The 15097-nt window shown below is 38.3% G+C and overlaps 1 protein-coding gene and 1 long non-coding RNA gene across 3 annotated transcripts in view; both read right to left on the bottom strand.

The window, feature by feature from the left end:
- LOC110494440 (immunoglobulin superfamily member 21) overlaps positions 1 to 15097 on the bottom strand; it is a 275341-nt gene that overhangs the window by 32011 nt on the left and 228233 nt on the right. The window lies entirely within an intron of this gene.
- On the bottom strand, positions 12875 to 13906 carry LOC118940488. The gene is made up of 2 exons (XR_005037054.1): positions 13736 to 13906; positions 12875 to 13477 (listed from the first exon to the last, which is right to left on the bottom strand). It is a non-coding gene; the product is annotated as an uncharacterized LOC118940488 (long non-coding RNA).

The following is a 15097-nucleotide window of genomic DNA, read 5'->3' as shown; positions in this document are numbered from 1 at the left end:
AGTTGTGCGAACAAGGCAGCATCCCAACATCTCCTTTTACTCAGCGCACAGGTCTCAAGTTCACATCTCCAGGGTTTGGGGGAGAAAGGACAAAAGGAGAAGGTCCCTAGGTCATTCTTGGCTCCTTTTCACTGAAAGTAATTTTGTAATAACTATTTAATGGAATTGTACTTTTTAGTCATGTGCTCAAGAGTAATCAGTCCGAATAATCAGTCCCAAAGTAATCAGTCCAAATGTCTGCATGACCTTTCATTTGTTTCGGTCTGCTAAGAGATTGTTGGAGGCATTGTCCTACGTGGCTTGATCAAAATCATATTCAGATTACCTTCTTGACAAATCAACCTCAACAGCTCTCTCTCATTGATGGTGACGATCTACTTGTCAGATAATAGGACATTCTGACTCCAAGTAGCAGCCTGAATATTGTATCATTATGTGATTAAACATGATCTATTATTGACACTGAATTTCAAGTAGATCATCATTTTGTCTCCACATTCCATAGCATGTCCCAAGTTTCCATATCATCTAATTTAAGTAACATAAGTGGCAATTGATGCTAAAATGCAACCCTTGCGTAAAGGTTTTATTGCACTTAGAAACTTTTTTTATTTTAATTCCTCTGAATATTTAATATGGATACATGCACATTACTCATACCTGCTAATAAATCATGCATGTATGTCACAGAGAGATTTGCAAGTGATTTGAGAGATCTAGGTGAACCCTAAACGGAGGGGAAGCGCTTCATTCCCCCGTGCCACAGACCATGCTTCTACTGCTGGTCTACAGAACAGACTGCAATAGGAACATTGAGCTGTGCTTTCAGGTTTAAATATAACACCACCATGAAAAGGAACAGAGGGAGGAGTGAGACATACAAAGACAATGTACAATGTTAATTTGATGATGAACTTTCAGTGGGAACAACCCACCAGAATGAAAACACTTTCGACCCCAAAAGAAAGGCTGCATCCATTATTAATTTAGCAAACTGACACAACGTAATACTTGCATCTGGTGTCAGACCTTCCTCTGACACAAAAACGAGGTAAGGCATACAGACAATAGAAATGTCTCTATACTTTCACGCAGATTTAGAGATAACATTCTTAACACTTTGAGTCAAAGGCAAAAATTCTCATATTCCATTCCATATACATATTCCAATGTGTCTCTATAGAAATACATTTATTCTCACAGCACCGTGTGTGGGGGAGACACTTAGATGGTGAGAGCATCACTATAGCAGACAATGAAGCATAGACAGGAGTTCATGTTACAGGTAATTGGCTATTGTAACCTATCAACAAACAGCAAAAGCTATTTTCTAATAACTGACACTAGTTCTTTACATGGCATCTACTATTCACTTAAGATCTAAGAAAACTCATATACTGTAGTCCGCCTCCACACCGACAGTCACTCTCTCAATGCGAAAGCACAATGTAGCCTAGATAGAGTGGGGCTAAGTGAGTCAATGACAGGAGACGACTTTGCCAAACTGCTTGCTTACAGAAGTTTGAGAAGTCGCCCACTTGGAAGGGATACGATTGAAGGCAGAAGATGGAAGGCAGCCTAAAAAACAATCAAAGCCAAGTCCTCTCTAGGGGGTAAGAGACACGTTGAAATAAGTGCTGGCGAGAGGCTCCAAGACCTACGACTGCTCCTTTGAAAGCAGTACCAGGAGATAAAAGACACTGAAATGCTTTTTAATCACTTTTCCATTGTGCTTTCAGCATTTACATTTACCCCCCGTCTCTTTCATTTTCATTCATCATTACTGGGCTGTCAGCTCTTATCGCGTTGTCCCACCGCTAACCAAACAGGAACAAGGAGCAGGAGGAAGGGGATGAGGGACTCCTTCAACTCTGGTGACTGTCAGGAAGAGGAAGAGGATGACACACAGACAAACGCTTGTGTCACTTTGAACAAGTTCCTCAGTTAGAAAGTCCATTAATCAAACCAAACGCTGCTGAAAATGCAGCATGCACACATACATAGTAGCTTGTGAGTGCATGTGTGCATATGGTTTCATAGATATTCATTGCTGTCAGCCCAGTCCTACCTGCTGTCTGCAGTGTTTGGACGTATCGTGGTGGCGATGTCTCTGTCGGAGAAAGAAAGCTCTATAGACTTATTATAATTTTTTTATCCGTTGTTTCTTAAATATGCCACCTTGGACTGATTAGTCTTAGCCCTTCAGAGCAAAACTTTCCAAAGTTTCCCCCCAAAAATGTGCAGAAACTTTTACAAAGGAAGGCTTTCTTTCACTAGGGAGCGATTTGCGCATTTAAGCTCAATTGAGAGATGCTCTGTTTTCTCCCTCTGGTCCCATACGATAGGCAATAAGATATGTCATGGCTGTGTATAGCTTTACTGTCACTCCACTCTCCCGTGCCTGCAGCTCTCCGAGGGTAAAACCAGCCATGGACTTAGAGCCCTGTGCATATAATGAGGACATGGGGGACATAAGAGAGGATTTCTCTAGCACGGCTCTAAGGCTGGGTTCAGAAGGGACAAAAGGGAAGGGTTTTTTGGTGTAAAGCGTAGAGTGGCAGATGGGCACTGACTGGCACCCTCATCCCTAAAGTCTCTTTTCCTTTTCGGGTGGGGAGGGTTGGAGGAAGCTATGCAATCTGCTTTGACTTGGCCCCCATTTACCTCTGGCCCAGTCCCCTTCTCTTGTGGGTAATTTACAGGGCCCAGGCCTGCCGGCTCCTTTAGGGCTCCCTGGTGCCTGGTGTGTCACAGACAAATTGGTTGATCAGTGTGATTGTAATGCCTGGTTCAGATGCTTTCTTTATGACACCTAATTTACCGACCAAGCAGGGAAGAATGGGGCCATAAAGTTATACGAGGCCAAAGAGATTCAGACGAGGCAGTGGAGTATCCATCATTTAATTCTCCACCATTGGCCCCTGACCATATGAGCAATCCCTAAAGAAGTATTTGAAAGAGTCTACATCAAATGCCCTCAGCTAGTCAGCCACAAGCTCCCCAACTGTCGGCAAGTAGTATACACAGCCTTCGAGGACAGACAGGCCGAGGAATTCATATTTCAAACTGACAACGCCTGGGGGTTTGATGGGGAACAGACATGAACTCATAACAATGACAGATGGATGACCATGCAACCAACCATTTGGCACACCACATCATTTCAACATAGAAATTGGGTAATAAGTTGATCAATGAGATTTCAACCTTTATTCACCTATTCAAAAAGTCAGCCAGAAGTTTGTTGAATTCCCAATGTGTTATTACCATTTGAAAGCACAACAAAGTTCAAATGGGAATACAATGTCAGATATTTTGTATTTATACCACAACTTCTTCGGGGTAGCCCCCCTTCTTCTCAATTTCCGTCAAAAGACATACCCTAATCTAACTGCCTGTAGCTCATGCCCAGAAGCAAGGACATGCATATTATTGGTATCATTTGAAAGGAAACACTCTGAATTTTGTGGAAATGTGAATTGAATGTAGGAGAATATAACACAATAGATCTGGTAGAAGAAAATACAAGGAAATAAACACACGTTTTCTGTTTTTTATTGTTGCTGCATCATCTTTCAAATGACCAAGAACAGCCAAACATACAGATAGGATGCTGAGGATGATTTGAATGAAGAACATAAGATGGCAACAATAGCTGAGCAAAGTTTTAGACAGATAACTTCAGAAAGGAGTGAGCTACATGACATTGAGCATGAAGTCACCCAGGTGCCCCACACAAATGTACCCAAATGTACCCAAGTGGCTGAATTGGTACAGTGATACATTTTGAAGGAAAGAAATATATACAAAATACATAAATGCTATTCTAACACACACCCCAAAAATATATATAAAACATGTTTAAAACCTATTTACACATTTTCTATTTACAATATTGTGAAGACCCTCAGTCCTCTACACAATATTGTGCTGCTGTTGCCATGGCCCATAGCAGTCTCTTTCTGCTGTAAAGCAGAGGCTTACTGAACAGGTGGTGCAGGTGATGGGGCATTTCCTGTGACAAAGGGCACAACGACGTCTCCCTACTGTGCTCTTTTTGCCCTGAGGCACATTCCTGCCTGCAGAGATGAATCTGGGAAGGTGAACACTACTGGTTGGAGCAGAAGGGACAGAGGTAGAGGGGACAGAAGGTGCTTCAGTGGACTTGCTGTAGCTTGCAAGCTCCTGGATGAGCAGCTCCCTGAAGGCTAGCTGTGAGATGGGGGGATGTCCACAGCTCTTGGCCATTTCCTTCTGGAGGATGAAGGCATTCACCACAGCAATGTCAATGAAATGATAGACAAATGTCTTGTACCATTTCGTGGTCTTGTGGAGCACATTGTAGTATCCTATCAATTTCTTTGATAATTTGGGTAACATCTGTATATCTAGACTTTGTTTTCGCTTTTCCTGATTTATTTGCCATATTTTAAATATATAGAATTGCTGAAAATGCTCTTCACTATGTACTGCTATGCGTAACACTCGTGGCTCCGTCAAGTAGGATTATCAATGGGGAATGAACCTCCTTTACGCCAGAGTTTACGACAAAGGCTGGTCTTTGAACGTATAACTATTACATATTGCCGTTTACCTCAGCTCATTGGCTATCTTCCAAGCTAGATTTCAAGATGATCAGTGGTCATTGGGCCAAAATACAGTCAATCAACAATAGACCGCTCCTACCATTGGTGAGCAATGAGGTCATTGTTTGGTGTCTTCAAATCGGTTTGTTTCGGGTCAATACGTCCCAGGAAAAGAGCCACCAAGTGTGATTGTGTTACTACCAAACAGAGGATTGCAATGAAACCAACCATGACTGGATAAACGTGTGTTTAGTGTGTGTATTTACCATGAATGTTTCATCCAAAGTTGAATGAGACGGAAATCACGACGCAAGCGTTTTACAAATGTTTCATGTTAGGCTATAAAAATGTATTTTATCAAACAAAACTAACATTCACTGTGGAGCTAGGACAATTGGCATTGCCAAAGAGGAATATTTTCAAAGGTAAGAGATGTATTTTATTGTTATTTCTGACTTTTGTGATGCTAATGCTTGGTTGGAAAATGCTAGCAATACTTTTGTTAGCTGGGTGCTCTCCTCAGACAATCGCATGGTTTGCTTTTGACGTAAAGCCTTCTTGAAATCTGACACAGCGGCTGGATTAATAAGATGTTAAGCTTTGAAATGATGTAAGACATGTATTTACAAGAAATGTTAATATTACAAATGGTATATTTAGAATTTTAGAGCTCTGCAATTTGACTGGCTGTTGGCCAGGTCGGATGCTACCGTCCCACTGGTGCCAGAGAGGTGTTATCACTGTGCTTCATCTAATAGCACAACCAAATGACCAGGATTGCAGTTGAGATTATTGTGTAGATACATAGTGCAAGTGAGCAATGCTGTTCGAGATTCTGCACAGATTATTATAAGAAATTGTGAAGATCTTTGTGAAGCTCTCCACCGACCTGTGATATTTGAATGCTATCTTGAACGTGCACTCTTTCTATGATGACATTAGAATACGTGTATAGTCACTGTAGGCTAACCTGTGGCCATGGATGTGTTACTCATTTTAAGGTTGAATAAATACTGTGACATTAGTTTGTAAAATAGTCTTAACTTTAGGCTATTTACTTTATTACAAAAGTAATATTTAATTGTGTTTGGTTATTAATGCAGCCAAATACCAACATTGAAAGTATATCTAGTGGTTTGATAATTTCATCTGAGCCACTGGCTTAATACTATTCTTTAACTATTATTTTTGGGTTAGTTGGATGCGTGAGTCCAGCATATCATATGTTAACTTGTCGACAAGTTAATAGGCTATTTACTGTATTGCAAAATTAATGTTAAATTGTGTTTGGTTGTCAACACAACCAAATATCAACATTTGAAGGAAATATTGTATATTTTGTGCCCCTAACTTAGTCTGGATTTAATTCCAGTTTGTCTACGAAGTAAAAGTAAATATGTTGGATTCACGTCTTAAGCTCAACCAATAATCAAAGTTAAAGAATAGGACTAAATCTAATCAAATCAGACATTAAATGCACTTTAAATTAAATATACTGTATTTGATTTAGTCCTATTCTTTAACTTTGATTCTTGGTTGAGATGGAAAAGTGGATCCATCCAATGATTGACTTGAAGAATACATTTGAAATAAACCAAAGCTTGAAATCCTAGGCCTATTTGTACTGTCCATTTTTAGTTTAATCCTGGAATGAATTGAAACAATAGCTCTTGATGACTTTACAAATGCTATACTTATTTCAATCTCTTCATTCAAAGACTCAATCATGGACACTCTTACTGACAGTTGTGGCTCTTTTGTGTGATGTATTGTTGTCTCTACCTTCTTGCCCTTTGTAATGTTGTCTGTGCCCAATAATGTTTGTACCATATTTTGTGCTGCTACCATGTTGTTGCTATGTTGTGTTGCTACCATTCTGTGTTGTTAAGTGTTGCTGCCTTGCTATGTTGTTGTCTTAGGTCTCTCTTTTATGTAATGTTGTGTTGTCTCTCTTGTTGTGATGTGTGCTTTGTCCTATATTTATATTGTATTTATTTAAAAAATTTAATCCCAGGCCCCCGCCCTCGGAGGAGGCCTTTTGCCTTTTGGTAGGCCGTCATTGTAAATCAGAATTTGTTCTTAACTGACATGCCTAGTTAAAGAAAGGTAAAAAATAATAACAAATATAGGCCTAAATAGTATAATTGATGACATATGACTTATAGAGTATGGTTATATTTAATTTGTTCTGTTGGAATGACTTTGATAGGAACAGTGACTATATTTAGTCATTAAGTGATCTCTCAATAATCATTCTAACGATAGCACATTGGTAGTAGTCAGTGACAAATATCAAAGCTATGCTGGGCTTGGAACCCTGGATGGGAGACCAAATGAATAGCAGTTAGATCAACTCTCCAGTAGGAGGTGCTGCCCAGCCTTATTTTTTTTCTGGTAGCGGATATAACGTTAAAGATCTGACTTTGTTTCAAAGGTAAAAATGTAACATATTTTATAGAAGGTTTGTCTATGTTGAAAATTAGTTGCAATTACGACACCTTCCACCCTCAAAACAACAGTTTATGTTCATTACTTTTCCACGTAGATTCCATGTCACAATACGATGACAAATTACATTGAAACAACGTTGATTCAACCAGTTTGTTCTCAGTGGGAAGAGTTATTTTCAAAACTAGGAATATTGTACCCCAAGAACCTGTTTAAAAAAACATAGTATGAAAATCTTTGGTAGTTTAGTAAGTGAAATAGGGAGATGGTAATATTAAAAGGCTTTTTGAGTGGATGTCTGTGTAACTGCCTCAACAGTATTGTGGACCACAAACGTTGTTTTCCCTCTGTAAGCCAATAATTAATTTAATGATAATGGAAAAGTGGCTTAAGATTTCCCATTTTTGTTTGTGGGCGTGTGTGTGAGTGTGTGTGCGTGTGCATGTATGTGTGTGTGTAAAGCATATAAAGGGGTGAAGTCCCCGTAGGTGATGTTGGCAACACTGATTGGAAACTCTGCCAATTCTACCTCTCACTGGTTGCCCACAATAACCAAAGAGCTGTGTGAAACAACCTCAAAGACCAGTGAAATAAATGGCATATAAAATATTTACACTTTAGAATTCACTAATATAGTTAGACCTTCTAAGCTAGGCCTTTGCTTGTTTTTTCCTCTGACTTAACCTATTCCTTTCATTGAGAGTTGAGAGACGCGAATAAAGAAATGTTTCCTATTTACTGTACAGCCTCCATACAGTAGCCTACTGTATACTTAACTTCTAGCGACTGCTTCCTCTTACAGTATCTCTCTTTTAAAACTTGTTATGGCTGCAATCCCGATATCGGGATAAGTGTCATCAACAACCGCTGAATAGCATAGCGCTACATTCAATAAATATCACTACAAATATTTATATTCATAAAATCACAAGTGCAATATAGGAAAACACAGCTTAGCCTTTTGTTAATCCACCGGTCGTGTCAGATTTTGAAATGATGCTTTTCAGCGAAAGCAATCCAAGCGTTTGTGTAAATGTATTGATCGCACTACAAAACATTAAGTACACTTAGTATCAGGCAGCTTGGTCACGAAAATCAGAAAACAATCAAATTAATCGCTTACCTTTGATGATCTTCGGATGTTTTCACTCACGAGACTCTCAGTTACACAACAAATGTTCTGTTTGTTCCATAAAGATCATTTTTATATCCAAAATACCTGTTTTTTTTTCGCGTTATGTTCAGAAATTCACAGGAAAGAGCGGTCATGACAATGCAGGCAAAAATTCCAAATAGTTTCCATAATGTCCATAATAAACAGGTCAAACTTTTTTTATAATCAATCCTCAGGTTGTTTTTAAAATATATAATTGATAATATATCAACCGCAAATTTTTTTCACAGTAGGAGAGGGGAAAACAATGGCTGTCCAAATTCTGTTGCGTGAGCAAAACTCATGTGACCACTTGACGCAATGTTATCGTTCTGGCTCATTTTTCAAAATAAAAGCCTGAAACTATGTCTGAAAACTGTTGACACCTTGAGGAAGCGATATGAAAAGGAATCTGGTTCATATCCCTTTAAATCCAGCAAAGGGAGGCTATGGAACATGGAGTTTTCAAAATAGAAGCCACTTCCTGTTTTGATTTTCCTCAGGGTTTCGCCTGCAATATCAGTACTGTTATACTTACAGACAATATTTTGACAGTTTTGGAAACTTTAGAGTGTTTTCTATCCAATACTAATAATAATATGCATATATTAGCAACTGAGACTGAGGAGCTGGCCGTTTACAATGGGCACCTTTTCATCCAAGCTACTCAATACTGCCCATGCAGCCATAAAGAGTAAAAATTACACTATGTTTTCTCATTGATTATATTATGGAATAATGGATGCACTGAAGCCAAAAACAGACGTACGGTGTTCATATTTTCATACATATTTTAATAAAATCAATAGGAATACCTACAATGGAGAGATATACGTTTATCAAATCGATTAATAGCCTAAGATACAGATGTAGGATCCTAATTTTATCCAGTTTGCTACAGCAAGAAAATAATCCTGCAACAACAGCAATTATGAATTATGATGTGGATTATAATTAATGGACATTTTTGTAAGGGTTGATACACTTTTCATTAGGGGAAATCCAGTCGGAAATGTCAAATTGGAAATTTTGCAGGAATATTCTCAGCAACAAAATAGTGATCAAATTAAGATCCTACATCTGTATGCATCGGCAATCTGTCAAATAAACCACAGCAATGTGAAGAGAGTGTGCCTATCTGTCTGCAAATCAACTGTTCACTTTAGATCCATCACTCCTCCTCTTGCATAACATCACTGACTGTTCAGCCTGGAAGCTACCTTCTTTTTGTAATCAGGATATGAAATGGAAATTATTATTATAATAACAATAATTATAATAATTATTGTAGTTATTAATTTAAAAAAAAGAGTTCAGCTTTACTCTTTCTCAATTCCCGAATGGCTACATTTATTTCTTTGCCAAAAATACCTATTCCACCCTGAGAAGCTCTATATCTGGTTAGATCTGCATGTTTCTGGGTTAAGTCGGGGGCAATGTTGCCTACACCTAGTCTAGGGAGGGATGGGGTTACAACATAAAATGTGCATGGGAATTAATTCATAAGCATGGAAATCTATTCATGAATTCTTCGTGGGGATATTTTCCATCTGTATCCAGAGTATTTCACAAGGATGCTGTAGTGGTATTGGGATGGACTTGTTATGATGCAAATAGCACATTGGTTTGGGGCCTGAGAGAGGCTCTGTTTATTTAGGCCTACTAACTGAAATTCTGGACCTCTTAGAAAAACAGGAAACAAGGAAAGAACAAATAATTATTCCCAAGTATCTTTGTTGCTGATATGTTTTAGAAGAAGCCAACACAGGGGAATTAATGAAAGGAAACAAATGAAGGGATTTTGTCATCATCAACCCCTTCTCAATCAAAAACATTTCCATTTTCCACTTGAGATGTTTCACTCTCAGCAGATTGCCAAACATCCTAAATTGAATCTGTAACGTTTGCCTCTGGACATGAGACACTTTGTTTCAAGGGTGCCTTTCATTGCTCAACTACTTCAGAATTTAATCTCCCAAGTGAGCCTTTTATTGTGATAAACCCAGTGGCTATGGTAGTATTGGCAATGCTATAATAGTAAAAAAGCAATGGAGACGAAAAGCAATGAGATGTTGAGCAGGTAAAAATGTGTTGTGAATAAAATCACAGGAAAATCTCACTAAAGTACATTCCTATGTGATTTGTGCATTTGTGTGTGTGCCTGTGTATAAAGTATGAGACATGATAAAGGCTCTTTGATGTATTCTGAGACGGAGCAAAAGCTTCATTACATGAGTCTCTGCTTATATTATGAGCCACAGCATGTTCTGTTCTTGTAGGCAATACTGACATCCTGTGAATAATAAAACATCAGTGTAATATCAGGAACAGGGGTCAACAGCACATTCTCTGTGCGATTACCACTTTATATCCACACCCCACCCTCAGTTGGTGCCAACATTATTTTTTTTTAATCACATAGGAGTTTAGTATGTAAGCTTGTCAGACAGACAAATGGATGTTTCCACACCTTACTCCCCTTACTGCTATAGAAGACAACCTATGGCAGCAGGAGAGGACAGAACCAAACAAAAGGACATTGAAAACCATGTGACCTTTAGCTTTCACAGAGAAAGTATTACATTAGATTGAGGCTTCAAGGCCACTTTTACTTCCTTGTGACAATAGGTTGAGACTAGAAATTAAATGATGTACTGGAATGAGTATGCCTAATGCATACACTGTGTTTGATCAGAAGGTCATGAATTTGATTGACATGCCTCCATATGAACCTGTCTGTCAGTGGTTGTGATTAAAGGCTGGCTACAGTCCCCGGTCTATCTCTGATACAACATGCCATTAGGATGACCAGATTGCTCTGATGCACCCTGGCGGCAGTAGAGTTGTTGAGGGGTTGTGTGTCCTTTAAATTTCTTAGATATTAGGTTTTGTCGTGGAATTGTTAGATATTACCTGTTAGATAATGCTGCACTGTCGGATCTAGAAGCATAAGCATTTCGCATACACTCGCAAAAACATCTGCTAACCATGTGTATGTGACCAATAAAATGTGATTTGATTTGATTAAATGTAGTCATTTGTCACTCATTAGATGCTACTCCTCTACTCACTACGGGGTCAACACAGGCCAGGCCTGACTTTCTCACGCAGTCCACTTTGTTTGTTCTTTTCAAGGGAATAATATATCAAAGGAATAATTACCATCAACCTCTCATGCATTACAAATGGAACGTGGAAATTATACCTCTCGAGTTGACATGAGTCATCAGAAGAGAGCTTCAGAGAACGACGTGTAATTTGGGTTTGACTTTCTTTAGATAATGAGCCACTACCCTTATGTTTGGTCACTGATGTAGTCAGGTTCATTCTCTGATGATTCAGTCCAGCCTCTTAGGTCAGATCATCCCAACACAAACAGATTGTCACACAAGGCTAAAGGTGCCCTTCACATTGCAGGCAATTGAATCTAAAAACATTCCTAGTTTCACGGACCACAGTGAACACCCATGCGGACAACTGTGTGGAGAAGGATTCTTCATACGTCCATTTATGTCTATATAGTACGTCTTAATAAATTACACCAATACCTGGCTGATACATTAACATTGTGTCACCTGTCACTTGGCAGTAGGACTAAAGTCATGCCATTAATAATATATGGATGATTCTCAAGTGTCTGTGAAATCAAGCTAGATATAAATCTGCTACGTAATTACCTGTCAAAAGATGATGACAATAAATCATTAAGCTATGAGGAGAATTGCAGTCTGGAAATTAAATTGACTTTTTGATTTTGTCATCTAAAACGTTCAAATGCATAATATTAGCTACTCTGGTTTAAAGGTTAACATTAAATACATGATACATGGTAATCTTCACCTCTCCTTGATTTCATTGATCAGGGTCTGTCAAATTCATGATATTCTGTTTGGAGAAAGAAGAAAAACAGGACCACTTAATGGATTACTCCATGTATTTCTCTTCAGATCAGTAGAGCAGAAAGCCAGGAGAGACAACCTCTCACGTCCTAACAGAAATAGCCTGGCTATAATTGTAAATCAGGTTGTGAGCCTTTTTCTATTCAACAGTCATTCAGTCACAATAGGTTAGAACAAGTGAGAATATGCTCTCGGGCAAAGTCACAGCAAGTGCCAAGTTTAAGAGTCTTCATTACATAGAACACGATATCATTTATGGAGTCGGGTTACTGTTCAGGGGCAATCTGACAAACATATTGACTTTGACACACTTGAGGCTGCAGATATTCTGCACCTACTTTCCATTATGCCGTAATCTGATTTAGGAGGTACCTTGGCTCAGTAGAAAGCTACCTTCATAAACTTTTGGTATCAACATTTGGGTGAAGGTATTTCAATTCTCAAACAGAAACAGAAATCATATGTATTTTACAATGCCATAAATCGACTATAATATGGTATAATAAAATATGACGAGATTTTCAGACTTATGGTTATGCAAGAATATTACACAGCACATTAGTATCCGTTTGTTATTCAATATTTGAATCCTACAGACGAAGAACCATATATGTGACAATTTTTCAATTTTAAGATAATCAGTTATTTTTATATTATTAATTGTGTGTACCACATTAGGTGTTTTATGGTTGACAAATAATTTACCATACCCATATCTTCCAACAACAATTTATATTTTTTTGTTATTTCAAAAAATACTTTTTTTATTGCCGTTTTAATTTTAAGAATGTGGAAGAACAGTATATCTCCAGTGATGATTTCAGTTTGTGGAAGAACAGTATATGTGACATTTTGCATGACTCTTGTAAGATGTCCTTTTTTAACACCTGATAGGATGTTTTAAGTACTTTCAAGTACAGATGCCCTTCATGTAAATAACTTAAATGCAATATGTAGTTAATTCATTTGTATGGAGGTTCATTTAAAGGTGGTCTATCAACTTTAGCACTGATGACTTTTCTTAAAAGTTGAGTCATGAAATCTTAGTCTCATTTAAAATGAAGCCCTCAATGTGAACATACCATAGAACTACAAAACACTCCCAATCTATACACAGAATGAGTTTGTATTGCACCATTGTGTAACACAGCACTTTTAGAGTTAACGTTAATGTACGTATCATTACTGTCAAAGTTAAACTATGCAAGTGTTCAATATAGCTATTATAATAATAGGCGTTTTGTCTTATTTCTAACCTGTTCTAAGCCGGAGAGAATCAACTCTTGTTGTTTCTCGTATGGGACAGTGTAGAACCTGTTGAACAGATGCAGCTTGCGTTCATCAGTCAACTTTCCACAATCCTTTCTGCACGTCGTGGAACACGCTCTTCCCTGCAGGATACAGTGGAACTAGCTAGCTACTGTAGCCATGTCGAATCATCCGGTGGACGGAGAAAAAGTAGCTAGCTATGTTTCTTCTATAATCTAGCAATAACATTTGTAACGATAATGTATGAGTTAGTAGCCAACGAACTTTAGCTAATATGTTTTCTCTATAGTTACAAATTAGACAACCCAGAACATACATGTTAGTTACTGTACTCTATAGCTAGCTAGCTTGATTGTTTGATATACGGTTCTTCCACATACCTCTTTTGGACAGCTTTTCCCAGTTTTTTCTTGACCCTTACGATTTGTATAGGGTTTTCCCGCATCCCGTAAGATCTTCCTTTGCCTGTCTTTCCATTCTTTTAGTTTTGTTTTACGTTTCTTTCCCACATTTCTGCGATTTTCATCAGCAACAGAAAGGTTGTGCACTTGTCCGTCCATTCTGAGTGGTGCACATCAACGGTTATTCCACGAGAGCCTATCTTTAAATTTAAAATTATTGTTAATTAGCGCGTGGAAAGCTTGTGAAACCGGTTCACTATAGAAAAATGGTGTCCAATAATGATTTTTCAGGTATATCTCTTTTTTTTTTTAAATGTCACATATATGGTTCTTCGTCTGTAGGATTCATTTGGTCAAGTGTGGATTTGTGGCATGCAGACACAACTCTTTAAAACCACTATATCATGTTCTTATGGTTGGAATGTACCATACAGCACATTAATAATGCACTAACAGTAATTAGCCTTCATAAGTACATGCAAATGGTTGCTCATTGACATTTCCTGCTAAGCTCACTATAAGTGACAGAGTTTGTGCAAGTTGTAGTGAGAGGCTACACATGAACGACATGAATGTGATAGATAAAAGGCCGCAGAGTTGTTATCCCATGAGGAGTCATTACAAATCTCTCACTCCAGCACGGCTTGGCAGTTACAGTCCAGACATCTTGTACATGGCTTTTCCATTTAGGTATTTAAAAGATCTGCCGACCCACAGCCACTACTCGTAGCCTAACTTGATGCATTCCAGAGGAGAAAAGAAAGGTCCCAAATCCAGGCTGAATTTCCCTTTTTCATTTCCCCCCTTTCGCTTCCCTCACCTATTTTGTATTCAAGTTTAGATAAATGGGCATAGTGGGAAGAAATCCACTCGATACATGCTCATGGGCTGCCTTTAGTGCAGCCAACAGAGATGAATGTGGAATCTCTAAAAGCTAAGACTACCGTGAAGGGGCGCTCAGCAACGCTCCAAAATGTCTGACCCTTTTCCCTCTCTGATGGGCCATACCAAGTACCACTTACAAGCTCAGGATGTTTGACAGGGACTAAGAAGTGAACATCTGATTACAAACTGTTACCACAATAGTTAGTAATAGTTATGCCCTCAACTATGCCCCTACTATCGTATAGTTGTGCTGGCAGTGCCACGTAAAGACCCATCCAATGAAAACCTACCACACCACATTCTAATGCCAACACAACAATATCACATGGTTGGATTTATCTCTGAAATCTGTCAATAACAAATTAAGACATTTCCTGACAATGTCCAATTTTGTTGAACTTGTAGAACTGAGCGATTAAATGTTTTAAAAATATATATTATTAAACAACTAATTGA

The sequence above is a fragment of the Oncorhynchus mykiss genome, chromosome 17, assembly GCF_013265735.2.
Source record: "Oncorhynchus mykiss isolate Arlee chromosome 17, USDA_OmykA_1.1, whole genome shotgun sequence".
Lineage (NCBI taxonomy): Eukaryota > Metazoa > Chordata > Actinopteri > Salmoniformes > Salmonidae > Oncorhynchus > Oncorhynchus mykiss.
Note: the sequence above shows the minus strand (reverse complement) of the source record. Positions and strands in the feature narration are given on the sequence as shown.